General features: G+C 37.7%; 1 protein-coding gene and 1 long non-coding RNA gene across 3 annotated transcripts in view; one reads left to right on the top strand and one right to left on the bottom strand.

Moving 5' to 3' along the window:
* The window catches only part of LOC115213414 (transmembrane protein 220), a 32,058-nt gene extending 27,064 nt beyond the window's left edge, over window positions 1-4,994 (bottom strand). For both annotated transcript variants that reach the window (XM_029782375.2, XM_029782377.2), the window contains exon 1: window positions 4,806-4,994. The gene's annotated coding sequence lies outside the window, so the exon portion shown is untranslated. The remainder of the gene's footprint in view (window positions 1-4,805) is intronic.
* A 9,015-nt stretch (window positions 4,995-14,009) lies between these two features.
* LOC118763724 overlaps window positions 14,010-18,087 on the top strand; it is an 8,016-nt gene continuing 3,938 nt past the window's right edge. The window contains exon 1 of the long non-coding RNA XR_004999478.1: window positions 14,010-14,047. This is a non-coding gene — a long non-coding RNA (uncharacterized LOC118763724). The remainder of the gene's footprint in view (window positions 14,048-18,087) is intronic.

Raw genomic sequence — 18,087 nt, 5'->3', positions numbered from 1 at the left:
ATTAATTGAATCAAACAGAGTATATCATCAGCCCTCGGGCTAATTAAGAAACACACATTGTATTAAATATACAGTCCATAACATATACTTCTGTTACCATAATGATTATGGAATCACAAAATATGCACATGCCATGGATTTTAAATGTTTTTAAATGTCCTTAACAGTATAGTTTGCGTATTCATCTGAAGAAAATGTTTTGTATAATGATATAATGAATAATCAATTTTAAAATTCATTGGAAACATCTGTAATGAATTGACACCTATCCATCATTTTTTATTTATATATATACATACATACAAACAAAAAATACACACACATAAACACATGTATGCACACACATACACACACATACATACATACATAGTGGAAGTCCACTTGTGACGTGGTAAGACCACTTCCTAAACTCCATGCAAATGTTCTAAGAGTTAAAGAAGTTCCTGTGAGTGAATAAAGCATTGCACAGCACTGAACTTACTTTTCATTGCAATCAGCTATAACACCAGTGGCACAACAGAGGCTGACACAACCAGAAATCAACTACACTTCATACATACATATAAACGTTTTCCAGTCATCTGTTTTGATATATTCATTCACATTCCTTTTGGAATTATATACACAACAAGAGCACTCAAAGAGTGCAAACCTCTGCCGAGGCAACACCAACGTCCTCTCAACGATCAGCTGATGATTTTTATAAAAACGACCACTCTCAAAAATTAAGTAAAAAAAAAAAGCAGGAAAAATAATCCAGAATCTTTGTCTGGTACCAGATCAATCCCAAATTCTATTCAGTTCATGCCAGTCACAAGGCCAAAGATCCCTGAAAGTTTCATATGAATCCATTCAGCAGTTCTTGAGATATCTTGCCCACGGACAAACAAACAAACAAGACTGAAAATAATACCTCTGCCTTCGCTAAGGTGGAGGTAATAATAATATATGTTATATATATAATTATATATACAATGATGGAAGCATGTGGCTTAGTGGTTAGAGTGTCAGCATCATGATCGTAAGATTGAGGTTTCGATTCCTGGACTGGGCAACGCATTGTGTTCTTGAGCAAAATACTTCATTTCATGTTGCTACAGTCCACTTAGCTGGCAAAAATGAGTAACGCTATGATGGACTGGCGTCCCGTCCAGCTGGGGAACACATATGCCATTGAAACCGGGCCCATGAGCCTGGCTAAGCTTTAAAAGGGCGTATTTATTTTGTGGAGGTGTATGGCTTAGTGGTTAGGGTGTCAGCATCATGATCGTAAGATTGAGGTTTCGATTCCTGAACTGGGCAATGCATTGTGTTCTTGAGCAAAACACTTCATTTCACATTGCTCCAGTCCACTCAGCTGGCAAAAATGAGTAACGCTGCGATGGACTGGCATCCCATCCAGCTTGGGAACACATACACCATGGAAACCGGGAAACCGGGCCATGAGCCTGGCTAGGCTTTAAAAGGGCGCATTTATTTTTATATATACAACGCAGTATTAGTAAATATCATGTGTGTACCATTAATGTGGTAAATACCATTAAATTATTACATTCTACATACAACCATAATCTAAAAATACAATAATTACATTCAATATGTAATCATTACATTCTGTATATATAATTAAAACATAGAATATGGGGTATGCGGATATTTTGAAAATACCTCACAGAGTGATGACCGTGCCCTGCATAGATACAGGCTGCTCTTTGGCAAGGCATAGCACCCATTCAGCCATCCTGCCAAGGATACGGTGAAGTCATGGGACTGCAGCATCATGAATTGTGAAGATGTAGTGGAAGAGCTAAACTGAGCAAATGATACTACTTACATCATTATCATCATCGTTTAACGTCCATTTTCCATGCTAGCATGGGTTGGACGGTTCAACAAAGGGTCTGGGAAGCCAGGAGGCTGCACCAGGCTCCAGTCTGATCTGGCAGTGTTTCTACAGCTGGATGCCCTTCCTAACGCCAACCACTCCATGAGTGTAGTGGGTGCTTTTTACGTGTCACTGGCACAGGTGCCAGGGGAGGCTGGCAACGGCCACGATTGGTTGGTGCTTTTTACGTGCCACCGGCACGGAAGCCAGTCAAGGTGGCGCTATTGATGCTTAACGGAGGAACCCTAAAAGACCAACGGTCAGGATCACCAAGCTCTATCCAGAGAGTAACTGCAACTCATCCATAGTGGGATGTCCATGGTTTTGTAATGTAATCATCAGTTAATGAACAATTCACTATACTCAAGTTCCCAATCCAAATTCATATTAATGGAACTGGATGGTGACAGAGGGTCATGGGAATCTGCAAAAACAGCAAATAAAAAAATGTAATGTAAACAGTGTATAAAGTCAACAAGTCCCAGTGGTCTATAATGCTAATAGGTGGGAGGAGGGTCTGCCTGGAAATGTCATACCCAAGGAGCAGTGTATCAGTATAATCATTACCTGGTACAACGGCAGAGGAGATTCTCAGGAAAGAAGCAACTACAGACATCAAATAGCAATTTGGCGTCTCTGTAGACAGTTCATTTGAGTGGTTAAGAAAATATATTGTGTATGTATGTATGTGTGCGTGTGCATAAATGTATAAGTATACATGTATGTGTACACACACACAATTTCTTTGCTTATTAACTTGTTTCAGTCAATATACTGTGGCCATGCTGGGGTACCATATATATATATATATATATATATATATATATATATATATTACCATATATATATATATATATATATATATATTTATTTATTTATGCACCCTTTTCAAGCCTAGCCAGGCTCATGGGCCTGGTTTTCCCGGTTTCTGTGGCGTATGTGTTCCCCCCAGCTGGACAGGACGCCAGTCCATTGCAGCGTTACTCAAGAAACAGGAAGAAAGAGTGAGAGAAAGTTGGGGGTGAAAGAGTACAACAGGGGTCGCCACCACCCCCTGCCAGAATTGAGGACCTTTAAATGTCAGACTGGTACAATAGCGTTTTTGCCTCATGCTCTCTCTCTCTCTCTCCCTATATATATATATATATATGAGAGAGAGAAAGAGAGTGAGAGGAATTTAATCGAAAAAATCGAGCCCAAGACCTACTTTTTAAGCCTAGTACTTATTTTATAGATCAGTTTTGCCGTACCGCTAAGTTACAGGAACATAAACACACTAACAACCGTTTGTCAAGCGGTCATGGGGTGGGGGAAAACAGACACACACACACACACATATATATATATATATATCTGTAAAATAATATGTGATAATTATTCGGTAGCCAAGATAAAACTCTGAGTTTCGGATGCCGAGGTTGAAATCACAACACCATCTCTGAATTTTATCTTGGCTACCGAATAATTGTCACAAATTATTTCACAGATAAATTTCCTCTATTTACATAATATTGAGGTCTCTTTCTTTCTTTTGTTATCTTACCGTTTTTAACCAATACATACATATATATATATATATATATATATATATATACGACGGGCTTCTTGCAGTTTTAGTCTACCAAATTCACTCACAAGGATTTGGTCGACCTGAGACTATAGAAGGCACTTGCCCAAAGTGTCACACAGTGGGGAACCATGTGGTTCTTATCACACAACCACATAAGACTATACCGTACAACAAGTCTTCTTTTATTTAGAGATACTACATTTTGTAATGTGTCTTTTCATTTTTTAGACGGTAACGATTCGCTTAAAGGTGATTTCGCTGCTCTTTCTAATAATACATAAAGTTACAGCATAAAATTACCAAGGGTGTTTCGGTTTAGGCACCCCTATACCTTAAGTCATCTAACACTAAACAAAAATCCAAGGTGTATTAAAGTGAATTAATCTCCGTTTACCTCTGTTGATAATCTCACGTTACCAGGTAATACGCCACGCAAGACCTATTAACGAGGGTTTACAACACTGGTTATCTCCCTTGTATATAACTGTGTCTTTGCCACCTCATTCACTGCACTTTGTTTTTGTTGTTTTGTAAATAATTCACGTTAAACAGGTTGGAAATAAATATATATGTGACAGTGAATGGTGAAGAATCATGGCTTGATTTTAAAAACAATTTGAAATGCTTTAACGCTCTATTGTAAACTGGAAAAAACCGAATCGACAGCGAAATATTAATTTTTTTTCTTTTTATTTTACGAAAAGAGAAAAAGCAACGAGTATTACGTGGAAACATTCCGGTGATTTATAAATATCTGATTAAAACCTGCATTAAAAAAATATGAATTTTACGGTATGATTATGTGTAAGAGTCAGTGGCACATTTACACCATTTAAATGGTATTCGTAAAAAATTTCATTAATGAAAATATTATTCATTTTCATGAAAGGTATGAAGAAAGTTGGTATGTCAGAATCAGCAATAATACCATTTTAAAAGCGTGTATATTGTGAAAAAAAATCGCATTTTGCTAACTTAAAAATATTTAATTAGAAACAATATTTTTTTTAAAAATTAATTAATAACGGTGGTGCCCCAGCATGGCCGCAGCCTTCGGACTGAAACATTTTTAAGGATTTAAGGATATGATATAATGATGTGTACGAAAAGATTAATAACAAAGGTGGAGGTAAACTATTTTGTTTTCGTTTTGATAGTTCAGGTAAACCACGTTTTTTTTTGTTTTTTTTTTCTATACAATGTCCATTTTCTTCGGAAATTACGCCGCGATTCTCTCCATTTACTATGCCGTGTATACACAGGTGCAAACGTACGCACGGACACAGGTTGTAGAGTAATTAATTGTAAATTAACGTTGCTGAGTTTTAAAAAGAAAAACAATCTACGTACCTGTTTGTACAAGGCTTACATACAAAATAACAGGATTGCATTATAGATGTCCCATATCTACATTGATGTAAAGGCAAAATATAACCTTTACTACTTGTGAGCTGAAGATAACTGATAAAGTTTAAACCTTACATCCAAAGTCAAAAACAAAAATTGTCTGATACAAAAATGGCGGAATACTTCACAGGGAAATAACTCTAATATTATTTAGTTAGAAGTTGTTGCCCTTGGACTACGAGACTAATTACTCTGTCAAATTTAATGTTTTTTTTTTTTCGGATTGTATTGAATTAATGATGCATTATCTTGTAGCTTCGAGATTCTATGATGTGATTATTTATTTTGAGAATGACATTGTAGGGTAGGTGTGAGAGACTAGATCTGACTACCTTGATCATAAAGCAGGTAGACTATTTTGGGTTTGATATGGCCGATTTAAATGCTAAAGGGTTAAGATGTAGGCTGTTATTTCAACGCTAAGGTACGTTTGGTTTTGATTCTTCTACATAGAAGAAACAACAACCACAAAAAATAATTATATACATTTCTTACATAGAGACACGGTCTCAAATTTTGAGCAAGACATCAGTAACCCTAGTAACAGAAGTATGAAAGCAAGGTTGACTGTAATGAGTTTTGAATTCAAAATGCTATGATTCATTACGCAATAAATATCACAACACATTTTCTCAATGATGTTCTAATGAATTGTCAGTCATTACCCATTGACTAATATCATGTTTCTTTCTCCATCACTAAATAATCATTTCTTGCTAACTTTTTAATATTCTCTGTATACGTTTACAATGACTGAACTCTAAAAATATTGAAGACGCTGGTACAACACTCAGTGTTTATTCACGATAAATCTGTCTTCTTTAATGAGTCTAAGATCTGTCACTAAACAGTTAGACAATGTTTTGTTGGGGAGGGCTATTCACGCTGAGAGTTGTTGAAGCATGGAACAAACTGCCGGCATCGGTTGTTAGTTGTCGGAGCACTGCATCCTTCAAAACTTCCATGCTTCTTGAGATTCGCCAACACTACATTGAATTTCTCCCCTCCATACACACACAAACATGTATCTGACTCATACATTGTTCGCTTTCCAGACATTTCTATATTACTGCATGTACTTTATATGCACTTTCTGACAAGTTGTGGTGCACCTGAGCACTGTATACAATAATTTCATTATTATTATTATTATTATTATACAGAAATAACGTATAGCACTGCAGCCATAGAACTAAACTCACTAAAGGAAATATTGTTAATGATGATCAGACTTACTCCATACCATCTTCTGTTTCTTTTTGCCTTTTATGTCTTTAATAAATTTAATTAACTAAAAATTCCGGCGTTATTTCCCATACCTTTCTCCACCAGAGATTTAGATGATGATTGTTATGTAGCCAGGGTACATCAAATTATTTGGTCCACTCCATAAGGTATGTTAGTGTCTATTTTACTGATATCGCACTATATGTGTTTTGCTATCGTACGTTGCTGATCTTAACTAAATCACCAGCAAATTTTGGTTGTCGTCTTCTCATTAATAATAATAATAATAATGATGATAATAATAATAATAATATAATAATAATAATAATGATAATAATAATAATAATAATGTGGCATCTGAAGGCGGTTACAATACCAGTGATCGTAGGAGCACTAGGAATGATCAAGAAGGGAACCGAAAATTATATGAAAATGATCCCTGGCTTACCATCCCTGCAAGAAGTGCAAAAGATTGTCTTAACTGGTACATCACACGTATTGAGAAGAGCATTGTCGATGTGAGAACTGTTGCTGCTCATGTATTTTAATTTAACTTAAAAAAAAAAAAAATGAACGAACTACTGAGTTTGGTTTAATGGCCTACCAATGTATACTATGAGTTTCTTTGCCCTAGGAGTCGGGAAGACACTCGGCAAGAAATGGAAGCAAATTTGAAAGAAGAAAAAAAGTAATAATAATAATAATAATAAACTTTTCTACTGGAGGTACAAGGCCTCAAAATTGTGGGGAAGGGACTAGTCGATTACATCAACCCCAGTGTTTTACTGGTACTTAAAAATCAACGCCGAAAGCATGAATGGCAAAGTCGACCTCGGCGGAATTTGAACTCATAAAGTAGCGACTCGCGAAATACCGCTAAACAGTTCACTAACGATCCTGCCAGCTCATCGCTTTAATAATAATAATAATAATAATAATAACAATAGCAACAACAACAACAACGACGACGACAACAACAACAACAAGAATGTTCGTTCAGCATCCTTGAACAACCCTTATTCAGGGACCTTTTGAGCGGGATGGGCTATTTGACCTGAAGAAAATTCTAACTGGGGCCCCACCTGCAAAGTCATGCGCTGTTAAGATAAATATGAGATCATAATGTCACGTACATATGGTTGTGATGCATGTACCTGGTGTACCCTTATCGGGCGGGTAGTCATTATGGGTATATTGGACTTCGTATATTTGTACCCCAATATCATGTTGATGGCATGCGCTGCTCTCTCAGTCAGTAATAATGATATTTGTAGTATGAACAGAAATCACAGAGAGTGGCTGAATGGGAGGCCTACAAAATCCTGTGGCATTTCCCAATCCAAATGGACCAGGTACTTCAACACAACAAGCCGGACCTAGTGGTGGTAAGCACATGTGCCCTATAAGAGATGTTGTGTTCCTCTCTGACCCACGGCTAGTTAAGAAGGAAGGTGAAAAAATAGACATATACAATCCTCTTAAATACGTCATACCTCAACTGTGGAAAATGAAAAAGGTGATGATAGTGTTAGTTGTTGTTGGACCCTTGGGGACAGTATCAGAAGGTACCAAGAAGAATATAATGAAACGGGAATAGAGTGCCCAGTAGAGCTGTTGCAAAAATTTGCCTTCTTGGCAATACCAGAATTATGAGGAAAGTATTAGATGGGTGAAAAGAACAGATATGCAGAGGGCAAACCTGCTACTCATGCAAGACTTCAGGAGTTCCAACATACCCTGAATTAAAAGACATACTAATAATAATAATAATAATAATAATAATAATAATAATAATAATAATAATAATAATAATAATAATAGCAGTGCCAGACAGTGGCTCTCATGGCTTCTGATCTTAACTGATTGGAAGTATTATCATGAGCATTGTTTTGTCTTGGTATAAAAGATGGGCTACAGCAAGTATTCTGCTCAGTACCACAGATTTGCTTGTCAGTTGTTTGACCTTAACCAGTTGAGCATGTCCCTTAGTGGCTGACGATATGTGCATCTCTGATCACAAGCAGAAGTAGTGAGGAGAGCCTCATAGCCGTATGTTGAGAGGAATTCTTAGAGGTTTGGATAATTCACCTTTGGAAACATGGTTGGTTCATTCAACATCCTTAAACAATTCTTATTCAGGGATCCTTTGTGCGGGATGGGCTACTTGACTTGAAGAAAATTCTAACTGGGCCCCACCTGCAAGGTCATGCGCTGTTTATCTTGATATGAGATCACCATGTCGCGCACATATTGTTGTGATGCATGTGCCTGGTGTACCATACACTCTTGCCATTTTCGCAACTTTCACCCACGTTTCAGTAAACTCACTCGAGGACAGCACTTCCATCTTCGCCCTCAATTTCCTTTTCAAGTGGTTGGTGGGGTGGAAATAACTCTGGTTTCGCAGCCATTCAAATACCATCCCTCAACCACAAGTGGGACATCCTCCACCACCATTTTCACCTTTGACATTGTATGCTACTGACATTTGTTACCTGTGTGATTTAGGCGATTGCTAGTGACAATCATACCTATTTCTTTACTACCCACATGTGGCTAAACACAGAGGGGACAAACAAGGACACACGAACGGATTAAGTCGATTACATTGACCCCAGTGAGTAACTGGTATTTATTTAATCGACCCCGAAAGGATGAAAGGCAAAGTCGACCTCGGCGGAATTTGAACTCAGAACGTAACGGCAGACGAAATACCACTAAGCATTTCGCCCGGCGTGCTAACGTTTCTGCCAGCTCGCCACTCGCTCGCTAGTGACAATCAAACCAAAGAGGAAAGTATCTGTCCTCATGCCTTTCAGCGTCATCCACCACACAGCCTCTTTCGCCACAGCCACCATGCAAAGAAAAATTGGTGGCATGCTTGTCCGATTAAAGGAGAGTGGCGGAGCAATCGTCACTGTGAACTCGGCCGACAGACGGATCCGTCCCACACATGACGTAGGTTGTGGGCAACGAAGAGAGTGGATGTCATACCAGTGGTAACTGGGGCACTTGGAAATATCAGTACTCAGCTACATGGCCCCAAAAAGATTGGTACAAATGTAAAGATAGAACATCTGCAGATATCATCATTGCTTGGAACTGAAGAGTTCTCCGGAAGGATTCTTGAAGCATGATCAGTAAACAAGTTTCACCTTAGTCTGCTGGCTGTGGACAGCTGACATCATCATCATCATTGTTCGACCGTGGTCGAGACAATGGAATTTACCATGCTACGCCAGACTTCACAGTCCATCATAGCATTACGGAGGTCCTGTTGCTGGAGATTACATCAGGGTAGGAGAGTGTGCGCCCTCTGGTATCGCGAGTAGATGGCTTCCAGAGGAGAAGAGTAGAAATTGCCTCGTTTTCAGCTCTACAACAATGTGCAGCAAACTGGACTCTCCTACTTTTCACAAGAGATGACACAGGTAGTAGTTTCCCATATATTTGCATTTTGGTTGGATGACGCTTCCACGAGAGATTTTGAACTCTCATAAGGAGGCGAGTGTAGGTTCCATCCAACCGCCTCTAAAGCTTCTTTGATAACGTCCAGGTTTCTGAGCCATATAGTAGAAATGATTCGACTGTGGCTTTGAAGATTTTAAGTTTGAAATCTCTACTTAGATTTGATGCATATCATTATATCATTATAGGCTGACCAGGCCACACCCTTTCTAGTTAGAAAATATTTTTCAGATGATGATATGTATGACCCAAGATATTTGTAATCAGAAACCATATTTAAGGGCGTATTGTTGAGAGTATGGATGATGAAATCACTGTTGGACAGCTGACACTTACATCACACCCAGCAAAATACGATGAGTTTTAATCAAATAATGATAATTATAATGATAATGATAATATTATCAATATAAACAACAACAATAAAAAACAAGGCACTCAAAAACTTCTGGATAAAGATTTATACACAGTTAATATATAACACACTCATACACGCATATGTGTGTGTGTGTGTGAGAGAGAGAGTGTATGTGTGTGTGTGTTATTATATGAATAAGCCGTTACGCGCGTGTGTATTTCTGTGCCTGCATGTATATTCAGAGCTAGGCAATTGGTTAGCATCAGTATTTGAAGGGAGGTAACCCTATTAGCTAACACTTGAATTATCCCGCATATCCTAGCTAGTTCTGCTATTTCGACTCCCCCCTCACACACACACACACACACACACGCGCACACACACACACTCACACTTAAGATGATCGTACGGTCAGTTCACACCCGATGAGTTAATTACGTAAATATGAATAATGTCATGTAACTACTTGTAGTCTATTCAGGAGATTGTATTCTGATGAACTATATAAACTGTACCATACTGGCAATGAGAGCTTTCGTCTTGAATTACACACACATACATTCATGTGTGTACATATATGCGTGTGTATATGTACTTGTGAGTGTGTGTCTGTATACATGAGTGTGTGTGTGTGTGTGTGTGTGTGTGTGTGTGTGTGTGTGTGTGTGTGTGTGTGTGTGTGCTCGCGCATACGCATGTTATATCTCCTTGGATAATGTTAATGATGTAGTCTAGAGAGGTCCCCATTAAAAGGTTACTAAGTAGATGATAGATGACCATAAAAGAGACAGAACAGTTGGTTGGGTGGGGTGGGGATAGGTCCGGTTTCGCAACCATTCAAATACCATCCCTCAACTACAAGCGGGACATCCTCCACCACCATTTTCACCTTTGACATTGTATGTTACTGACATCTGTTACCTGTGTGATTTAGGTGATTGCTAGTGACAATCATACATCACATGACCAAACCATCACCACCACCACAACAACAACTATTGCTACTACAACTAAGACTACTACTACTACTAAATAATATATGGTGTGCGAAAAGGTGTAAATTTGTACATGCGCGCGCGCATATAAATACGAGAGGACATGCAAACGGCTAATGGAAAAGAAAAATAGATTTGGAAAACCCTCTCGTCAGCTATTAAGTCCAGGATCAATGTTGTTTCGGTGCGAATATACATTTATATAGGCGTGTGAATGTGTGTGTGCATGTGTGTCTGTGTGTGTGTGTGTGTGTGTGCGTGCGTGTGTGTGCGTGCGTGTGTGCGCGTGCGAGTGAGTGTTGTCTGTGTGTGTGTGTATCTGTGTGTGTGTGTGTGCACCCGTATGTACAATAACACTGTATGCATAACAGTGGAGAAAGCGGAAATGAGAATAACCTTTTCTAAGGGTATTTTATGTATAGATCACGAATATAACATTCGTTTCTTTCTATGACCCTTCAGTTTCTCGTAAATTACCATCTTACTTACGTTAAATACACTGATGGTTCCGTAGAAATTGAGTGCAAACAGGGTTGGGCCGAAATTGACAACTCTAAAAGTTATCAACGAATTTTTATATAATTTTAATGGAGTGTTTCTAAGGTATTTATCAACCTAACCTACGAAAATTATAAAAGTACACTCAATATTTTTATAGTTATATGGGTCCAAATCCGTGGTAAATCTGACAAGAAACCACATCTCATCACCCAACATGAACTCAATGATCTAGTTTGTGAGCCAATACTTACTAAGCAACAGAGTGAAATCCTGGCCTTACGTCTGCAACAACACAATCTGTTGGATAAAGATGCTCAAATTACAATATTTAGGAAGCGTTCTGTAGATCTACAGCAATTCTTCACTTTGGAAAACAACTCGATTTCTGTAATGAAATCAGAGACCTATTCAATGCTCTAGAGCTGACCTCTATGAACCAAATAGGTGGAGATTATTCATAATTGCATCCCTTTAGAGCATAAAAGCGGTTCTGTTGCACATTGGGAACACTATGCCTTCAGTTCCTATTGCTCACTCAGTCATTTTAAGAGACATATGAGGACCTTGCTTTTATTCTAGACCGCATAAGTTACAGAGAGCATGAATGGCTAATTTGTGCGGACTTGAAAATAGTAGCCCTACTTAATGGGCTACAAACTGGATACACCGAGTTTATGTACTTTCTTTGCAAGTGAGACAGTAGGGCCAGATCAGAACACTACGCTCGGAATGGTTATCTAGGGTAACTATGATACCTGGATGCTATAATGTAAGTCATGATCCACTAGTTAAGAAAGAGAGAATCATTTTGCCACCACTGCATATAAAACTAGGTTTAATGAAGCAATTTGCCAAAGCACTGCAACATAACAAGCCATATTTCCAGTACCACAAGGCGATCTTCTCTAAAATAAATGATGCCAAGATTAAAGAGGGCATATTCGTAGGCCCTCAGATTCGTCAACTTATAGTTGATGAGAACTTTGAGGTGACAATGGATTAAACTGACCTAGCGGCCTGGCTTGCATTCAAAGATGTATACAAATGACTTCTGGGAAAGCACCAAGTGGCCCAGTGAGAGAGTATAGTGAAGAGCCTAATCAAGTGCTACCAAAATCTCGGATGCAATATGTCACTGAAGGTACGCTTTTTCATTCTCATTTGCCTTTCTTCCTAGAGACGGGAATGACAATGGTGCGTCTGTAACTCGTTGTGTTTTCTTCCAAGAGTAGTAGTTTTCCTTATTGTTTGTATATGTATATAATATAATTTATCTTAAGCTAAAACTTCACAAGCTGCTACTCCGAGTTTCACTGATTCTCAAGCAATGAGGAAATCAAGAAACTGATCACCAAGTACGTGACAAAAATCGTTGATAATAATATTAATAATTGGAGGAGAAAAAAAGAATACCTGCTTACTGATGGACATTGCAATAATAATTGTAGTTGGAAAGTCGTAGTTGGCAATCGAAACCCAAGTATAATCAGGGGTGGTTCGTCCTGGGTAACGCTTTTGTGGGTGCTGTAATTTTGGGGCTTCCGTATATGCCTATATAAACTGTATTGGCCCGGGGTGGATGGTAAACTCAAGTGCTAGCCCTGGCGACACACACTCTAACTACCGTCACTGGTTACAATCTATGTTTATCATATCTGTCCTTTTTTAATCTGCGCCTGAAATGATATTTAACGTAACTCTATTCAAATGTCACCTGTTTTGTCTGGAATATTGATGCTATAACTTACTTGTTGTTAGTTTAATCACAGACACAAAAGGACGCGATTTGTGTTTTATAATCGATCTATGACATATCTCTGAACTTTAATTCTCTCATTAGTCACAGAAACGAAAACGGCAGATAGAAAGAGAGAAAGGAAGCGATCAAAGGTAAGGTTTCCTGACCGAAAAAAATCTGCTGGAAAAAGAAGAGATAAAAAAAAGGGTAAAAAATACATATGTGCAGGATTAGTTCTGTGGTAAGAAGTTTGTCTCCCAACTACATGGCTTTGGGTTCAATCCCACTGCGTGGCATCTAGGACAAATGTCTTGAGCAGATCAGGGCTTTGTGCGCGCGCGTGTGAGTGAATTTAGTACACGATATATATACATATGCATGGCTCAGTGGTTAGAGCATCGAGCTTACGATTGTGAGGTTGTGAGTTCGATTCCCGAACCGGCTGCATGTTGTGTTCTTGAGCAAGACACTTTATTTCACGTTGCTCCAGTTCACTCAGCTGCCTTTCCCTTGGATAACATTGGTGGTGTGGAGAGGGGGAGGCTGGTATGCATGGGCGACTGCTGGTCTTCCATAAAAACAACCCTAGGTTGTGCGTTCGCCTGTGAGGCAACTTTCTGCCCAGACTTGTACCCCTGAGGGAACCTCTTAGGTGCACCCATGGTCATTCGTGATCGACGGAGTCGAGTGTGTTTGCGCGCGCGCGTGTGTGTGTGCGCGTGTATGTGTGTGTATGTGTGTGTCCACCACCGCTTGACAACAGGTTTTAGTTTGTTTACCACTCGCCATATCGCGGTTCACCTATTGCGCCCTCAGTACATCATGGAATTTTCTGGCTAATATATGTAAATTTTTATCGCGGACTCCTCAGTATATTGCGGGATTCTGCGATCGATAGGTATTTATATTTTTTCCGATTTTAATTATTTCTGTGGTAAAATAAGAATTTTCACGCCCAAAAATTAAAAAATTAATAAATAAAAGTACAGTATTAATTTTAATTAATGTGTGTTACACATTAATTAAAGTGCATTAAAAGAAAATACATAGTGTACCGTAAATGAGTAAACAAAGAATCGTACATAGTGTATGGAAAACTCAAGAAGCCAGTGTGTGATGTTGTTTTGCATTTATAATAAAATAAATATATACAAATTGTAATAATAATAATAAAAATGTATACAGTACAGTACTACTTCTACTTCGCGTATTTTCACCTATCGCGGGTGGGGAGAACATAACACCCGCAATAGTCCAGGGATTACTATACCTGGCTTTTAAAAAAATTAATACTGGGGTGGATTTGTTCGACCAAACCCTTCAACGCGATACCTCAGTCTGACAGAGCTTTTTCTTTTGACCTACAGATTTTTAAAATAATTTTTTGTAACTAAACACTTTCAAACTTCGGACACTGTGTCATATAAAACATCTTTTACTCTTAGCATTTTTGAAAAAAAAAAAATTATATTTACGAAGTTATTTCACGCTAAAATTGTCCTATTTCGGTAATTTCAACCAATCAATAAAATTACTGCTGTTGTTTGTCCCTAACCCTAATACTAAAACCCTAACCCTAACCCTAAAACCTAACCCTAACCCTAAAACCTTAAAGACACAAAAGGTTTCAAGACGCAACGAAAATTTTAGGAAAATAAAAATAAGAAATAAGTGGAAATTTTACCGGTGAGTGTGTTACATTATAAGGCACAAAAAGAAAATGACTCTCCCCAGACACAACAGAATAATCTCCTATGTTTATAACAGAATTCTGAAATTTTCCAGAAATCAATCCAAAAATGAAAATATTTTGACCGGTTGCATCCTTCCCAATGGAAAAGGGACAAAATGAAAATTTTGTTTGAAAAATATCGTTGTCTTCGATTATTAAAACCAAAATAGTTTTTGAAACACACACACACACGTACGTGTAAATTTGTTACAGAAAGTAATGTGTTCGAAGCTCACCGGGATAATTAAATTTCTTTTGGATAAAAAAAGAAAAACATTTCTAACAAGACACAGTTTCATCACTATGCAACTGTTGATTCAGTAAAACATTAATCTCCAGGCTTTTTTTACTCTCGGCAACACCTGGTATTTCAAGCAGTATACGCGCTAACAGGTGCGGGGAAGAAATGTCAGCTTGTGTATGTGTGTGTGTGTGTGTGTGTATGTGTGTGTGTGTGTGTGTGTGTGTGTGTGCGCGCGCGCGCGTGTGTGTGTGTTTGTGTGTGTGTGTGTGTGTGTGTGTGTGTGTGTGTGTGTGTGCGCGCGCGTGTGCGTGCGTGCTAGCATAGGCGTGTCATGTATTTAGCGACCATCACCTATTTATCATCTTTACCTTCATCCTATCACTGCTTTTCAATTTCAATGTTCCTCTGCCGACTTCAACTTTTTTTTTCTGTTCGCCTCTTCTTCAGATGCGTTCAACTCAAACCAAGGCTCGTATTGTTCCCCCTACTTTTAAAATATAGCTCAAACATACCTATTTCTTTACTTCCCACAAGGGGCTAAACACAGAGGGGACAAACAACAAATATACCATTAGTGTTTCATAAGTTATAAAATTTGAATTACATTAAACCTGCGAGCTGTCGGAAGAGTTAGTACATAGGAAAAACACTTTACGATATTTGTTCAGGTTCTTTACGTTCTGGGTTCAGATCGCACTGAGCCCGACTTCGCCTTTTAGGCTCAACAAAGTAAAGTACTACTGATAAAGTATTGGAGACGATGGCATCAACAAAACCGTTCTCAAAAATTGCTGACTTTATGTCTTAAATTAGCCGTTATTTTGAATCGTATTATATTGCAATAATACGTATTAAACTGCTTTATTGTTGTATTAAATTTTTTAGGATCTTTTCGGTTTGAACGGCAGTTTTTAAAAATAATTTCCACGTAACTAAACACTTTTAAACTTCGTATACGTGTAGAATGTGTTTATAAAACATCTTTTTCTCTAGGCTTTATTGAGAAAATTGTATAGTTTGTAAGATATTTGTTGTCTTTTTCTTCAATTTCTGCAATTTCAACCAATCGATGACGTATATTGAGGTGAAAACATTCTGTGCCGTATGAATATGTCCCTCGTTTAAGAAACAGATTGGGTTTATTTACATTTCTGAAGAAAATAGATACCCTTCCTCTCACCCCTAAACCTAAAACAGATTGAAATGCAATAGTCCGATACTAGGGTCATAATTATGGGTGACAATTTCATATAATACCACTAAAAAAAACTGCCGTTCAAACCGAAAAGATTCATTTTTAAAATTTTGATTCGTATTTTCTCTATCTGATTTGAAATTTGAATTTGAAAGAAGAACTGATGATCACATTTGGAATGCTTTCCTTTTAATAAATGTTTGTGAAATTGATTAATAAATTCTAATTCTTTGCTGTACTGACTTTTGAAATTTGCAGCTTTGCTTGAATTTTACGAAATTTTAATTTTGGCCCGTGAAATAGAAGATATCAACAGCCGACGTTGTATTTAGTGCGCTCGTTTGAAGTAGCTTCCTAGTAATACAATCGATAAGGCTGCGTACTGGTAGAATCATTAATGCATCAAAGAAAAATAAAAATGCTTAGTGACATTTCTTCCGGCTTTTTATGTTCTGAATTGAAATTCCGCCGAGGTCCATTTTGCCTTTCATCCTTTCGGAGTTGATAAAATAAATTCCAGTCAAGTACTGGGATCGATGTAATCGACTTGTCCCCTCCACCTTAAACTTGCTAGCCTTGTGCCAAAATTTGAAACACGCATTTGTTGATAAGGCGTTCGGAATTCAAACCCACGCAGTGTCCCAGCTGGTATTTTGTCTATGTATTACGCTTGACTGTTGTCTCAAAAATATTGTTTAGGTTATTTTTCGTTGTAGTTAAACAATGCTGGCTCCCAAATGTTCAAATTTGTTTCTTTGTAACGATATTCGTGATAACGAGATGCTTTAACGATTCCATTAAGATTATGGTCACAAAAATTCACTATATTGGTATTCGTTATAACGGAATTTCACTTAATTTAGTTTTTATTGATATTTGAATGATTAAAGGTGGAGAGCTGGTAGAATTCTTAGCACGCTGGATGAAATACTTAGCGGTAGTTTGTCCGTCTTTACGTTCTGAGTTCAAATTCCGTTGTGGTTGATTTTGCCTTTCATCCTTTCGGGGTTGATAAAATAAGTACCAGTTAAGCAGTGGGGTCGATGTAATCAAGTTGCCCCCTACCCCAAAATTCCTGGCCTTGTTCCAAAATGTGAAAATTATATTTAAACAGTTATAAAGTTTCAATGAGATACAGAGATTTTAAAATAACATAAAAGATTTGTCAGATAAAAATAAGCAGATTTTGGATTTGGAAGACGATAAGTCAACCCTTTACCTGTCCTAAATCTTTTCATAAGTTTGTCCTGAACGTCAATGCTTCTCTTCAAACTGCTAATTATCCCTTTATTTCATACGTCCTGAGTAATACAAAGCTTTCCTTTCATGAGTCCCAAGTTATTCTCTGGGTTGAAAAAAAAAAGTGAGAATGTGTATCTTATGCGATGCATGGATGCCAGGAAAATATGTCCTGTATCACATGTGATTCACAGGACAGGCAAAGAGTTAAGTTACCAAGAAATCATTGATATTAACGGGTATTATCTCTTAACTAGTTATTGCTAAAGAATTATTTTGCGGAGATGTAAAACTTTCGACAGAAACTGTTAGATTCACTAACAGTAATAATTGCGAGTTACATTAAGGAAAATGTTTATATCTTGTGTATATATATCTCACGAGAGAGAGAGTGGGGAGGAAGACCTCGATGAATTAAAACTCATAAAGACATATTTACGGTCGTCCATATCACAAGATTAAATTCATAGAGAACTTTGTCAATAGGAAATGATGTTTTAATCAAGATCGATAAAGAAACTGCTACGA

Source organism: Octopus sinensis, linkage group LG6, assembly GCF_006345805.1.
Source record: "Octopus sinensis linkage group LG6, ASM634580v1, whole genome shotgun sequence".
Taxonomy (NCBI): Eukaryota; Metazoa; Mollusca; class Cephalopoda; order Octopoda; family Octopodidae; genus Octopus; species Octopus sinensis.
This window is presented reverse-complemented; position numbering and strand designations above follow the sequence as displayed.